This window comes from Lissotriton helveticus, chromosome 1_2 (assembly GCF_964261635.1).
Source record: "Lissotriton helveticus chromosome 1_2, aLisHel1.1, whole genome shotgun sequence".
Lineage (NCBI taxonomy): Eukaryota > Metazoa > Chordata > Amphibia > Caudata > Salamandridae > Lissotriton > Lissotriton helveticus.
In genome coordinates this window covers 374203426-374219909 of record NC_136058.1, presented here as the reverse complement: position 1 = coordinate 374219909, position 16484 = coordinate 374203426, and positions in this window count along the sequence as shown.

Genomic DNA, 16484 nt, shown 5'->3' with positions numbered 1-16484 from the left:
CCATTGCTGCAAAATTACTTGTTGTGCAAGCGCAACACATCCTAAGGTACATTGACGCAAAGTGTCGCATCTTACGAACTGAACTGAACTAAGCTAAAACTACCATCTTAAGTATAGTATTGTGTATTTTTGTGGTTTATGGTCTTGTGTTAAAACTATATAAAGAATACTTATTTCTAATATACAACTGTGTGGTGTCCATCTGTAGTGTTGTCACTGGGTTACTGTGTGTGGTCACAAATGCTTTACACGCTGCCTCTGAGATAAGCCTGTCTGCTCGTGCCAAGCTACCAAGGGGGTGAGCAGGGGTTATTTTAGGAGTGTACCCCCTTACCCTGACTAGAAGCAAGGGTCCCTATTTGTCACAAGTACCTACGAATTTATGATGTTACAACGCATGCCTTTACAACATAGTTTTTACATCGTAATATCCTTTACAACCCACTCCATTACATCGCATTACACTACATCGCATTTTTAGAAACTACCTTTACAGCGCATTCCATTACATCCCATTATACCTTTACAACGCATACCATTACATTGCATACCATTAAATTGCATTTCAGGTAAGTATTGGATAGTATAGGGGTAAAAATTACTATTCTAACTCCAGGGGGTGCAGCAGTAGGGTAAGTGTTGGATAGTGTAGGAGTAAACATTACTATTCTAACTCCCGGGGGTGCAACAGTAGGTTAGGTTTTGGATAGTGTAGGGGTACTATGCGTTGTAATGGTATGCATTGTAATGGTATGTGTTGTAATGCCTGCGCTGTAGTGACATGCGATGTAGTGTCATGCAATGTAGTGTCATGCGTTGTAATGCCTGCGTTGTAGTGACATGCGTTGTAAAGGATGTTGCGATGTAATGACTGCGTTGTAAGTGTAGTGCTATGTAATGGTTGCTTTGTAAAGGATGTTTTCCGTACCTACCTGTGCCAACTAGAGACCCCCAAATCTAACAGATGGTTAATGTACTTGCTGCAGCACAAATAATGTGACAAGCAGATCACAGGTTTGTATTTTATTTAGATTGGTAACTGGGCTAGTACGTTTGACACTGAGATTGTTTTGTTAGCGCAGCCAACCACAATCAGTGCGTTACATTTTATATCCTGGGTTTGTGTTATTTCCGGCCATTCACTCTTAACATACAATGCCTAGAAGTACGGAAATATGGTCTTATAACCCTCATTGCCTTGCGTACCATTTCCTATAAATTGACTGACACACCTGTATGACTTATTGTGCCTTTGTGTGTGATGTAAAGCGCTCTGACATCCTACCTTGGGATGAGTAGCGCTATAAAAGAATTAAATACTGACTCCAAATCATAGTTTCCGTTTGAGGTGAGAAGCTGTGTACCTTTGTTTCCTCCTGTTGCATTGGTGTCTAGGGGCCCGATTCACAGAACTAACTTAAGACAAAATCCTAAACTTACTACCATTTTCGTATTCACAGAAGGCACTTACTCATTTCGGTATTCACAGAAGTTAGGAGTCCTAACTTTAGGACTCCTAAATGCCTTCTGTGAATACCGAAAGTCTTAAAGTTAGGATTTTTCTCAGTTTAGGAGTAGTAAAGTTAGGACTCCTAACTTTAGGACTCCTAAATGTATGTATGTGTCTTGTAAAGCACACGGCTGCCCTGAGGCGTCGTGGCACTGTAGACCGCTGGGGAACCCGTCCTGGCTATCCCTTTGAGATGGTCCCTACTGGGTATCTCCAAGGTGAAACCAGGTATCCACGGCGAATGTGGGGGGCCGTTGTAGAGATGAGGCAAACTAATGCCCAGAGTTGCCAAGTGTGATCCCTGGTTAGAGTAGGCACCGAGGCGAGAATTATCAAGTTCACTGACACTGGTCCACGACCCTGCCGCTTCAGGAATTGAACCCTTGTCCCGGGCAGTTCTCTGCTTCCAGGTCTGCCGCCTCTAACCAGTGAGCCACACCACTCCACCAGAAATGACTTCTGTGAATACTTAAAGTCTTAAAATTAGGATTTTTCCTAACTTTACTACTACTAAATTGAGAAAAATCCTAATTTTAAGACTTTCGGTATTCACAGAAGGCATTTAGGAGTTCTAAAGTTAGGAGTCCTAACTTTACTACTACTAAATTGAGAAAAATCCTAATTTTAAGACTTTCGGTATTCACAGAAGGCATTTAGGAGTTCTAAAGTTAGGAGTCCTAACTTTACTACTAATAAATTGAGAAAAATCCTAATTTTAAGACTTTCGGTATTCACAGAAGGCCTTTAGGAGTCCTAAAGTTAGGAGTCCTAACTTTACTACTCCTGAACTGAGAAAAATCCTAACTTTAAGACTTTCGGTATTCACAGAAGGCATTTAGGAGTCCTAAAGTTAGGAGTCCTAACTTTACTACTCCAAAACTGAGAAAAATCCTAACTTTAAGACTTTCGGTATTCACAGAAGGCATTTAGGAGTCCTAAAGTTAGGACTTCTAACTTCTGTGAATACCGAAATGAGTAAGTGCCTTCTGTGAATACCAAAATGGTAGTAAGTTTAGGATTTTGTCTTAAGTTAGTTCTGTGAATCGGGCCCTAGGTGTTATGCTCCAGATGGCTCTCAGCCAGGATGATACTGGATCAAAAAGAGGACTGATGGCCCTTTACATCAGGCCTTTGTTTTGGGCTCAGCTAGATGTTAAATTAAGAAAGAGCCCCTCCCCGACTTCAGGTTGGTACTCTGTATGGAATGCATACAGTGTGCGGGCGCTGCTAAATTATGTTCTGGTGAATTCATGTCCTGGTCTCGGGAAACGACACCAGGCCAAATTCAGCATGTTTCCCTGGGTCAGCCAGATCTAGTCCAGGAATAGCTGTCGGAACTGGGATCTGGCAGGATTGCCCTACTTTTCAGCACTGGTGGTGGGTACAGGGACTCAGAGGCAACATCAACGGACCCAAGCACTTGTTAAGAAGCATTGGTAATGCATCGGTTTCGCCGAAGTGATAAATAAAGAGCTTTTTTTATCAATCATGGTCCGGAAAGAGCTCCCTGACAAATAACACAGGAGTGGAGAGGATGTGGTGCAGTGGCCAAAGCTGCTGACTAGAGAGATGTGGATCCCGGTTCAAGTCTCCGCAGCACAACATCCTGTGATTCTATGCAAATCACTTAATCTCTCCGGGTGATAAAGTGCAATATAAATATGCTGCAAGGGTAAAAAGCAAGAAATAGTTTCACCAAAGCAGATGTTAACAGTGTAATGTATGCCCCTTTTAATTTTATATTTAAAAAAATAGATTTCTCAAGCACAACGCAAGCGCGGCGCAGGCAAAACCTAAAAAAGGGGCTAATAGACGGGGCAGAGCTGTTCTTTTTCAGCAGGTCCACATCTGGGCAAACCACTGCCCACTTGGGGCGTCAGCTGCAACAACAGTGAGGCGATGCATGGCGTGCTTGGATTTATGTCAGTCACTGGCGATCTCTCGGGCCGCATTCCATTCCATCGCTATTCGCCCACCATGCCACTCTAGATAAAGGCCTGTCTTATGTAAATCAGTAGGGCGCTGCTCCTTATGGGAACAGTCCTTTCCTGAACCGCCAGGCGAGGCCCCCTCCACAAGGAACCACGAGTAACCCCAGATGAAAACATATCCTGCCATTTAAGGAAACCTAAGAGTGAGATTTAGACAAAAAAACTGAGAACATGCATTAGAATTGTTGTCGAGGAAATTTTAAGAGGGAAAACGGTAGAACAACATGCTTTTTAGCTTTAAAAAAATCTGGAGCCCACCTCTTAAATGAGGGTGTTCCTTGCATGAAGGGCCACAGCAAACTGAGCGTCAGAAAAGGTCAGTCAAAGCAGAGACGTGTAATCAGATTACAAAATCATAGAAGGGGCATGCTGGGGACATGTGACATTGTACACAAATCATCTGAATTGACAAAGATAACTAATATACAGATGCACTCATTTTGACCTCAGTGAAGCCTTCCTTTATTAAATAATGAAATGACATCAGGCCTAATTATCATAAAACCAGACAGAATTGTATTCACGATGGAAAATCATCCACAACCCCCAGATGAGGAGCAGGGGGGGTTTCATGGCCGCTGGGCTTCCAAGCAGGACTGTGGGGGGAGGTGAGGCTGTGAGACCCCCGCTTCAGCAGACCCCACCCCAGCAGTGCATTCTAAGCAAAATTAGCTCTGTTATGCCGCATTCCTTGCCAGCACAGACCTGAGCGTGGAGAAATTGAAGGTTTGTGTTTCTAGGGCTCTTGCTGCCTTTCTAATTCTGAAATGAATCATAGACGTACGGCCCTGATTCAGACCTGCCCAGCTCCCCTCACACTCTACCAAGTGGTCCTGAGTTGAAGATGGAATATCAAGATGTTTATACATCCTACAAAGTATGCGGACACCAGAATATTCCATATCACTGTTCAGTGAAGGTAAATATAGAGGTAAGTAGGTATAGAGTTAATATTCTTAAATCCACAAAAAATCATCTTACAATGTATGTGTCTTTAAGGTATTTAGATGTAGAGTTGAGGATAGTAAACATATGCACGCCACTCACACGCAGACACACACGTGGACACCCCCACACGCGCACACACTCACCCCTACACACACACACCCACACACACTCAGACACCCCCACACATGCAAGCAAACACCCCACACACGCACACAGAATCACATCCACATCCACATACAAACACACCCAAGCAAACACCCACACACACAGAATCACACCCACACACACCCACATACACAAACACACACCCTCACACACACACAGAATCACACCCACACTCACCCACATACACATACAAACACACCCAAGCAAACACACACACAGAATCACACCCACACACACCCATACACACACACACCCTCACACACACATAGAATCACACCCACTTACACAAACAAACACACACCCTCACACACAGAATCACACCCACACACACCCACATACACATACAAACTCACACACACACACACACACAATCACACCCACACACACCCACACACACACACACACTCACACACACACACACACAGAATCACACCCACACACACCCACATACACATACAAACACCCACACTCACACACACACACACAGAATCACACCCAAACACACCCACATACACATACACACACATACCCTCACACACACACACAGAATCACACCCACATACTCATACAAACACACACACACACACACAGAGTTACACATACACACAGAGTTACACACACACACAATCTTGTCACCCTTCTGTTATGCTCAGAGTTCACATCAGTATGTGAGGGGTGGCACCTGGAAGTCCTCGGTTTCTGTGCGCTCTACTAGGGTGGAGGCAGCGCTTTTGGAAGCAACGCAAGACCTCTGTTGGCTTCAATGAGCTTTTGGAAGCAGCGCTGATAGGGTTTGAAAAACACATTGGCAGGACACTACTGCTCATAGAATCAAGAAAGTTCCAGAAGAAAATGTAGTCATCACTCCCGCCGAGGCTCAACACTGTTGGTTGCCGTACATGCGTGTAACAAATGCGAGTGGAAAATATTGTTGAAGTTGTGTGGGTTAAGTAATGCACCATTGATGAACGTATCAGAGTGATATAGGGATGAAATGTGGATTGAGAGAGTTTTTCACTATCAATGAATCGCTGTGGTATCCCACATATACCTCCTTAAAGAAGCCACACCAGGCCGGAACAGTCCTGCGGGCAGTGGTGGCAGCCATGGAATGGTCAGGGTGGGGCTGGGGAGGGAGAGAAAAAATCACTTACCTGGCTGCCAGCCGCTGCCTCTTGCCCGTCCTCTTCTGTTCTTCTGTTGATGCACACAGACTCCAAAACTCCCCATAGCCAATCATGACGCTGCTGTCACCGGCATGACAGCAGCATCGTGATTGGTCTGTGCGTGCTGGTTCGGCGCTCAGACAGGGAGTGGGAGCCTGTGCATGTTCTCCACCCAGGTGTGCAATACAGTCAGGCGGAGAACATGCTAAGTGTGTATGATTGTTTGGCTGTCCCAAGAAGGCCGGCGAAACCGTCATGCACACTTAGAGAGTGACAACCACTCCACTCCCTGCTGGCTGTGATGACAGCCCAGCCCGTCCCGCATTGCTCTACCCCATAGAAACTGCCTCAGTGCGGGAAAATAAAAAGATAATAACATTGCGTTATCATTTTATTTTTCCTTTTTGCACTGCTCAAACAGCAGTGGGGCTGTGCTTTTTTGCCTCAGCAGATCAGCCTCCACTGCCCGCGGGTGCTTGTGCTCCCCTCTGCAGGGAGCTTCTTCTGGCAGTCCGGCAAAGACTGTTCCCGAGCGGAGCAGGCCCAGTCCTGATTTGAATAAGAAGGGCCTTTGCCTAGAGTGGCACAGTAAGCGACAAACGATGGGTTGGGATCCTACCCGAGCGACTGCCACTGGTTTGACTGTTTGCAAGAACTCTCCCATCACATTTTGTGTGACCACTATAAATGTAGAGAATAGCCTCAAAACCCCCCAACTCTTCTTGCTTGCACCAGCACAGCCTCTTCTGCCCTGGGAGGATGGGAAGAGTTTCTAAAACTAGATGGCAACATTCGATGAGGAAGAAGTTTTACCAGAATAGACATACAGGGCGCGGGCACACTGCTGCCTCCAGAAGGAGGCAAAACTGCTGTACACAACCTCTGAGGAGGTTGTGTACAGCAGTCCCCTAAAGGGCAAAGCACAACGAAGAAGGAAATATGTTTATAAATGTAGAGAGAATCTTGTTGCTTAATTCTCACTAAAAGTGTGTGTAGCTATAAATCATTACAATTGTTTCTAAAGGACACAAGGCAAAGAGGAGCATGTGGATGGCGAGTTTAACCCCTTGCGCGGTGAAATAAAGGGCGGGTGGGGTTCAAACGGCCCCCGGCCATCCTCCGCACATGCCCACCGTGACGTCGGATGCAAGGGTTTAAGAAAATTGTCAATCACATGTTGATTAGGTGGGGAGCTCATTGTTACACACTGTAGTAACTGAGGTACAGGGAAGATTAGATGAATGATGAGGCTTCTCTGCAAGACACTCTGGCAACTATTGGAAGGCTGAGATGTCTGGGAGAATCTTCAAAGGTAAACGAAGGTGAAACATGTAAGAGATTGTAGTATAAGTAAATATTACCAACAAATGGGGCAAAAGAAGCTAAAAAAGAAATGAGTCTAAGTCAGAGAGAAGTTAGGGAAACAAATGTCAGAGATGTGAAAGTGGTCGATATTTGGCATCAGACAAAGGGTGTCCTGCTATCAAGGTGAAGTACAACAATTGTGGTCCTTTTGGTCAATGCGCAAGAGTTTGCATGAACAAAAATGGAAGGACCAGGAAAAAATTTAACGGTGAAGGTAAAGAGAGGGCTCTGTTACTAGTGAGGTTGGAGTAAAAGACAGTAACATGTCGCCTGAAAAAATAAGAACAAGCCAGTGTAAACATGACCATTGGGGGTGATGGAATTAACCGTGTTACAGACTTCACATCGCCTTCAACTATCAAAGCTGAGAAGGTGTGAATTGAGGAATCTAGGGGGAAAAACTGACGTTGCTTTCTTCAGACATTATCCCTAATAGGTATAGTGGTAAATTAATCGACATGCTAGGTTATCACAAATCAACCTTCAGATTCAAAAACAAAGTTAAAAAAGGCCAAATGGTAAGTGGGGAAAAAGTGTCCTTCCATCATATGAAGGAAGGATTAAAACAAATTGCATATCATGCTTCTTCACAATGTTGGTTGTGTGTGAGGGGGAGCAGGTGGCAAAACTATGTTGTAAGACTTTTCTGGGGTGTTTAGTGTTGGTATTGTGAATTTCAAAGGTTTCCCACACCGCATCATGCTTAAAAGTGATGCAGGAGCCAGGGCTCTTATTTGCTCGGTAGTAATCAGGAGTGAAGAAACTACTGAATTTCAGAAGACTAAAGTTTCTGGTGTCATTAATCCAGTGGAATCAACAGAGCGGTTGACACCTCTTGTTGTCATACATCATCCATATGGGAAGGTGTTGTTTTGTGCTGATCCTAGAGAGTAGAATAACAGCATTCCTGGGGGGCGTGGCTTGGCTGCCGCGCAAGATGGCCGGCTAGTTGCGGAGCTCCGCCGCACTGGAACGCTTCCCTGCAGTTCTCCTGATGTGTCGGGGACAATTTCCATCACGGAGTAGCGGTTCCTGAAACCGGATCTATCGGTGAGCACCCGGGTCCTCTCTGTTACTTGGACGGTGCCGTTTTTCCTCCGCAACTTGCGATGTTTACATCGCACTCTTCACGGCCGCCATTTCGCAGCCTCTGCCTCACTGACGTGCCTTGCGCTTTACTCGCCTGACAAGACTCGGTCTTAGCGAGTCGCTGCATTTTGGCTGTCACGTCTTTTGCTGAGCCCACGCTGCTGTTGCCTCAACGCCAACTATTTTTCCTCTCATTTTCACCTTATTTTCACCTCATGACCTGCTGCTTACTCAGGGAGCCGCCATTTTGGATGCGCAGCTGCGGACCTTCGTGTTCTCCCTCACAACTATGATAGGACACACAAGTTTCCACTTATAATGTTTGTGTCTTGTGTAGGGGGTTCGCTATTTTCCTATCTGCTGCACGTTATCACCTAAACATTTGTCCTGGAGCACCTCTTCCTGACATATACATTCAGCATTCACGGAATGACTTTCCATGCTCCTGTGATGTTTTTCCACGCCATACTATGTACTGTTTTACCACTTTGAGGATATTCCTGTCATTTTTATTGGAGGAACCTGTTGCACCTACATTTTCTTCGGCTTCAGAGTAAAAAAGCAGCACTCGTCCTCTCTTGACCTTCTGGTTTTCTGCAGCAATGTGCTTCTTTTCCAGCTAGACTGTGGTGTGCTTCCTTCAAGCTCCAGTGGTACCAATCCCAACGACTCATCGGTTATAACTGGACCTATAACCTTGTATTTCCTTCATCCTGCCTCTTCTTCACCACAGGGGTCTTATTTGTATACCCTTGCCAGTTCTCCTTTCATCATTTTCGTCTCCTATGGTGAACCTGCGCAAGCCTAAGTTTGTATTCCGTCCCTCTAAGACTCCTACTACACCTTCGTCCTCGGCTGCCTCCTCACACCTTGTCAAAATGACGACACCTTCCTCTCAACGCTCTTCTTCTGCTCATTCATCAGCATCCAGAACACCGCCTTCTGAATCATCCAGTAAAAGACTGAAACAGAATTCTCCTCCACCAGATTCACCTCCTTCACCTTCCATGGCATTAATTCTAGAGGAGATTCGTGCGTTGCGCCCATTTATTGAAGAAACGAGCAGAGACATGCAACATCTGAAGGACAAGTGGGAGGTTATGGACACTCGTATCTCTTCTATAGAGCAACAAATTCCGGAGGTTCACTCCAATTCACGGCGCATAGACTCTCTGGAAAAGACTGTTTTATCTCTGCAACGCCACACAGAGGATTTGGAAAACCGAAATAGGAGGAACAACCTTCGTCTTTATGGTCTACAGGAAACTCTTGAGGGTGATGACCCAGTTACTTTCTTCACCTCTTTCCTCCCGAAATTAGTGGATTTACCGCCTTCCACGTCAATCAGTATTCAGAGGGCTCATAGACTGGGTCCCCATTCTTCCACGTCTACGAAACCTCGTGGAGTTATCATCCTCTTTTTGAAGTACACTGACTTGTTATCCATCCTCTCTGCAGCCAGAGCCAAACGTCAATTATCCTGGCAGGGTCAACGTGTCTTCATTTCTCAAGATGTTTCTAATGTCACTGCTTCTCGGCGTAAAGAATTCCTTGCTCTTCGGCCTTCATTGCGATCTATTGGTGCCCGATATGGCTTGTTCCATCCTTGTACCTTCAAAGTAACCCACCAAAACAAATCCTGGTCTTTCCAGGATCCTGGAGAACTACGTAATTTCCTTCTTCTACATAACAACGATGGAATGGACTCCTCACCCTCCGCTAGTGGCTGATTATAGTGCTTTTGGTTTTTGGTCACCTGTCATGGTTCTGCAGTCGTAATGTCTTTAACTGCTCTTTCTCATTGCAGCTTCTCGTTCTTGATTCCACTTCCTTTTTGTCTTCTGTGCTCCCTTTCTGTTGTTGACCATATTTTCCATTGCTCCTCTGGTGTTTAACCCATGTAACTTCCTTGTTTTCCTTGTTTCCTTTTTTACAGAAGTGTCTCGGATATCCCCTTCACTGTGATCTCCACCCTTGTTTTGTCGTGACGTTCCGGTGCGGTCATGCCTCTGTTCCTGGTCTCCCTGTCTTGTTACGCAGCACCACTTCCCCACCTCCCTTTCTGTATCTCCCCCTTCAGGTATGTTCTCCGCAGACATCCTTTTGGATTTGTTCTGTCTTCTATGCATTCTCTCTTTTCTCTTTTCATCTCTTTGCTCTACCTCTTCTTCCTACCTTCTTTTATTCCCCCCCTTTTCCCTTTTTCTCATCCTCCCACCTATTTTTCATCCTACTCCTTTACTAGTTAAAATAGTTCTTACCTTTTCTACTTCACCTTATTACATATACAGTATATTTATGCACCTGTTGTTTTTGAACAGTTTTTTGAGTTTTCATATTTAAAGTTGTTTCATGGAATGTGAAAGGATTTAATCATCCTATTAAGCGGCAGAGAGTACTTTCCCACCTCTCCTCTTATAATCCTGATATTGTCCTTATCCAAGAAACCCACCTTTCTGACGCTGAATCTGTGAAACTTAAAAGACTTTGGGTGGGAAATGTTTTCTTTTCACCTGCTTCTCAGAAAAAAAATGGTGTTGCTATCCTAGTTCACAAACGTCTCAAATGTAAGGTACTCCTTGAGGAGAGAGATGACGAGGGGCGCTGGGTTTTGGTTAAATTACTTATAAATTCTATCCCCATCACTTTATTGAATGTTTATGGTCCTACATGCTTTGATTCTTCCTTTTGGCCCTCGATCACAGCAAAATGTATCCAATACAAGGATGATTCCTTTGTATTAGGTGGAGACTGTAACCAGATTATTGACCCCTTTTTAGACCGCAAATCCTCTGTTCGTTTCACTCCTCACACACCCCACAAGCAGTTCCTTGATACCATTTCTCAAGTTCATCTCATAGACTCCTGGAGACTCACACATCCTGACTCCTTAGATTTTTCATTTTTCTCTCCTCCACATGCTTCATTCTCCCGCCTAGATTATATTTTCCTCTCTTCCTCCTTGTCTCAAAACCTTCTTTCCTCTTCTATTGAGCCTATTGTTATTTCTGATCATGCTCCTATTATTACTGTCTTTGATCTTCTTCCTCCTGCTCCTAAATCTTCTCGCTGGCGTTTTAACCCCTCTCTTCTCACTGACCCTCTTTTTTCTTCCTCCTTTCGTTCTTTCACCTCAGAATTTTTTCAACTCAACTCTACCCCTGACATTCCTCTGCATCTCCTTTGGGATTCTTTTAAAGCCACGGCCCGTGGTTTCATTATAGACTTTGTCTCCAAAAAAAAGAAAGCATTCCTTCACAAACGCAAGGTCGCCCTAACACACATAAAGTCACTGGAACACCAATTTTACACCTCCTCTTCACATCAGATATCTCCTGAACTTCTTCGTTCTAAAATTGCCTTTAACAAACTCACTACAGATTCAGCCTCTTCCTATCTTCTCCGAAGTAGTGCTCGTTACTATGGTGGACGTAACAAATCAGGTAAACTCCTTGCTAACTATCTTAAATCACGAAAAGAACGTACTCTTATTGACTCTATTTATTCGCCTTCTAACACTCTTTTACATACTGATAAAGACATTTTGGAGCAATTTCATTCTTTTTACAAATCTTTGTATACGCCTGAGCATCCTCCTACTCCGGATCTTCTTCAGTCCTATTTTGACCGTTTACCTACTCCTGATACTTCCCAGCTTGACTTTTCTGCTCTTGATTCTGAACTTAGCCTCTCTGAATTATCCACTGCGTTGCTGTCTCTCACCAAAGGTAAGACCCCCGGCCCCGATGGTTTCCCGGTTGAATTTTATCTCCATTTTTCCGACATTCTTTTACCTCATCTTCTCCTTCTCTTTCACTCCTTTTGTTCCACCGGCCTGGCTCAAGGTTCCTTCCAGGACGCTACTATTTGCCTCATCCCTAAGGATGGTCGTGATCCCAAATTTTGCAAAAACTACCGACCAATTTCTTTAGTCAATGTAGACTATAAACTGTTTGCTAAACTTCTCGCTCTCCGTCTTGATCCCCTTCTACCACACCTCATAGGGAAAGAGCAATGTGGCTTTGTTAAAGGTCGTCTCACTTCGGACAATTCCAGACTTCTCCTCAATGTCCTTAGTAAAGCTTCCTCCCTATCTATTCCTTTGGCGGCCATCTCAGTTGATGCTGAAAAGGCTTTCGACCGAGTTGATTGGTCTTTCTTGATTGCTTCGTTGAAGTGGCATGGTTTTGGCCCGAAATTTATTTCCTATGTCTCCTTAATCTATTCTATGCCCAAAGCATCTGTTTTAGTCAATGGTCAACTTACTCCCCCTTTTGTACTTCAACGCGGTGTCCGCCAAGGTTGTCCTCTCTCCCCCCTTTTGTTCATCCTAGCTCTTGAACCCTTTTTGACCTCCATTCGTAATAACCCTTCTATCTCTGGATTTCCGTATGGGCCCCACCAACTTAAACTATCTGCATATGCTGATGACATCCTTTTATTTATTTCTGACCCTACTACCTCCGTTCCCTCCTTACTAGCCGAATTTGAGTCCTTCTCTTTGGTCTCTGGATATAAAATAAATTCGGATAAGACGGAGATTCTTCCCTTAAATAAATTCTGCCTCCCACATTTCTTTTCTTCCACTGGTTTTGCTTGGAATAGTAAGCACATAAAATATCTTGGTGTTCTCTTTTCCAATTCCATTTCGTCTTCGGTTCGGCTTAATATGAATGCAGTTATTTCTAGGATAGACGCCCTACTTTCCTCTTGGAATCCCCTTTTCCTCTCGTGGTGGGGACGTCTTGACTCCATTAAAATGATGGTTGCCCCTATTTTAATTTATCTACTCTCCATGCTCCCGGTCCGTATTCCGGCTCTGTATTTTCGTCGTATTGACTCCATCTTGTCCAAATTCCTCTGGAAACGGAAAAAAGCACGATTATCACTCTCCTCCCTTCGTAAACAAAAACTTAATGGTGGCATTAATTTTCCGGATTTCCGTCTCTACCATAAATCCTTTTCTCTTCGTCAAGCTTCTCGCTGGTTGTCACAAGACATTACCCTTTTTTCACCTCTTTGGCTATCTGTTGAACGCGACCTCTTACTCCCATACTCGTTCCAGGAAGCTCTCCACTTTACCGCTAAAGCTCCGTGCCTTATCCCCCCTTTATTTAGACACACTTCCTCCCTTTTACGACCATTGATTTCAACTGCCCCTATTTCTCGTGAATCCTTTTTGTTATTGCCCTTATGGTATAATTCCCTCATTCTCATACGCAACAGACCTATTGCCTGGTCTACTTGGAGGTCGAAGGGTATAATCTGGGTCCATCATCTTTTCGATGGTTTATCTCCTCGTTCCTTTCCTCAATTTCAATCCTTCTTCCATTGCCCTGCCTCCTTTGCAAAGAAATACTTCCTTCTAATGGAAACGGTTCTTGACCGATACTATTCTCTGGATTCAGCTATCCCTCCCTCGTCGTCCTCCTCTCTACTTCCACTTCTATCCAAGGTTCCTAAAGCTTCTCTTATCTATAGATATTTCTCTGCTCCTGATCCTGCTCGCCCCAAATCCAAGTTGGAACTCTCATGGGAAAAAGATCTCAATTCCACGTGGCCAATTTGTCTTTGGGATAAAATCTGGGCTAAATCTCTGAAGACTTCCCGCAATGCCTCTCTGACTCAATCGCTCTTTTTCTTCTATCATAGACTCTACTTTTCTCCACTTTCCCTATCTCGCTTTCTATCCTCTTCTACTGCTAATTGCTGGACCTGCAATGCTACCAATGCAGATTCCTTTCATCTTTTCTTTCTCTGTCCTTCCGTTCGCCTTTTCTGGTTACAGGTGTGGACTCGTATTTCTCATGTCTTTCATTTCTCTGTCCCTTTCTCAGCCTCTTTAGTATTTCTAGGAAGTCTGTCTGACTCCCTTGATCTTCCTTCGCACTCACGAGGTCTCTTCGATCTCATGCTTGCCCTTGCCCTTCAACACATTTCTTCTAATTGGAAGTCCCTGAACAAATTATCCATAATCTGTTGGTGGAACTTGCTTTGTCACTCACATAGACTCGACGTTGCCTTTGCCACCTCATGTAAACCCTCTCGTAACGTTGATTTATACTGGTTACCTCTCACTCTCCATTTGGATCAAGCTGCCAAGAAGAAACCCTCTACGTTCTCATCTGCCAATTTTAAACCCCCTTGAATATTTGTACTCCTGCTTACCGATACATTCCTCAATGTTTCACTTATGCTGTTTTATTAGCTTTATGCTTAACTTTTTTACTGCCTTTAGAACGAGTATTTGCAGTTCTTGGTGCTTTTACTGTACTGTTTTGTGCTTACTATTTATCATTATTGCAATTTTGCATTTTTGCCTTATTTAATGGTTTTTTCTTCCTCCCCCCCTTCCCCCCCCCTTCCCGCCCTCAACAAAAACGTAAAATGCTTTGTTCCTTACTTGTGGCATTAGCTTTCTTATGATTATCTCCTCATATCCCCTCCTCTTCCCTTATTATGCTGATGTCACCTTGCTGTATTGATTATTTATTTTCAATAAAGCTTTCAAACACAAAAAAAAAAGAATAACAGCATTCCTATTGACAGGTTACCCCAGCCAAATGTTTGCAGAATGTTAACACTGATTAATGGGATACGTTGATTTATCCTTCACATATAACCAAGCACCAATGTACAGGGATACTAAGGCACTGACTGTAGTACACCTGAAGAGTGTTTCCATTTCCACCTGGGGCTTATTGGGTTGGTATTGGTGGCAGCTGTTTTTCAGAAATGTAAATTCACTGAGAAAACGGAGGATTATTTAGGTTATGCCATCAGAATGGAAGGAGTTCAACCTAAGAAAAAGCTTATTTAAATTGTGATATTAGGTCCTACCCAAACAACAAGCATGATGTACGGTCATTTGTTTTACATCACACAGATAAATTCAATATTTGTCCAGAATTTCTCATGTGCAACACAGCCTGTGGACAAAAATTGTTGAGAAATTGAACAAAATTTGAGAGGATTGAATGATCAGTCGGAACTCACTTTCCAGAGTTTAAAGGCTGCTGTGTGAAACACTCCTGCCCAGCATGGGGTTGATCCCAAAGAAGACATCATGACAGCCAGATGCCAGTGATAAAGGTTTAGTGGCCGTCCTCAGTCAGATGAGTAATGGGAAGCAGTGTGCTTTGCTTTTGGTACTCTTTCTTCTGCTGAAGGGCAGTTTTCTACAATCGAGAGGGAAAAGCTTGCATGTGTTTGGTGAATCGTGCATGTCAGACCGTGAGTATTGGGGGGCAATTTCCAGGTGAGAAGTACCATAAACCGCTCTACAGATTGTTAAATACTGATGGTACATACAAGGCCACACTAAGGTTTGTTGACTTTCCTTCAAGGTTGGTCGTACACAAGGTTGAGAAGAAGGAGGTTGGCTGGGATTAATGCAATGGGGTGTTCTATAAAATACATTATGGCTTAGGTTTTCAAGCCTGATGAAATGTGGCTTTAAAGGAGCCTCAATGTGCTATAGAAGCAGGGATCCAAATGCAGTCTTCTTACCGTCAGCTTGGTTCTGCCCACCAGTAGCTTCATAATGGCAGGACTTTCCTAAGTGATGGACCGTGCCATCCCGCTGGACTCCAGAATAGAGTCATTATTTTTCGTTTGAAGAAATGCACTGCTCTGGCACTACTGACTGAGAAAAGGCAAGAGGCTAAACATGGAGGTGGAGCCACAAATCTACGCAAAATGCTTGACTGAAGGACCATATTCACTGTGGGGAACAACTGGAACCTGTACAACCACCCCCGGCTCCAGACCTAAAGACATCCGGCACCCCATATAATAGATATCCCTGAGATGCATTGTGTTGTGGTCCTTTACTGTCTGTGAATCAATAAAAAATCTATCCATCACTTGGACAACGTTCTAACCTATGGAGGCCTTTTGCCACAAACCCGAAAACCGAAATAAGGTGACCAGATGGCTCCCTGTCATTAGACACACCTTGCAATGGTCTAGTTTGTCATACTAATAAACAAATCATGTTTCATCTAAAAATATAAAACAATTGGTTCAAATATGTTGAACCAGAAGAATGTGCATATGGTATTTATGTATCACAATGGATTTGCTGTACAAGGGTACACCAATAGTAGAAATACACATTTGAACTACAATTCACAAATGTGCTACAGAACTCCTTTAAAAAATGTTAAGCAAAGGAGATTAAAGGCTTTATTTTGAGTTTGGTGCAGCAGGAGATCTGCAAGAAAAGTAAAGGATGTCCTGCTTGCCACA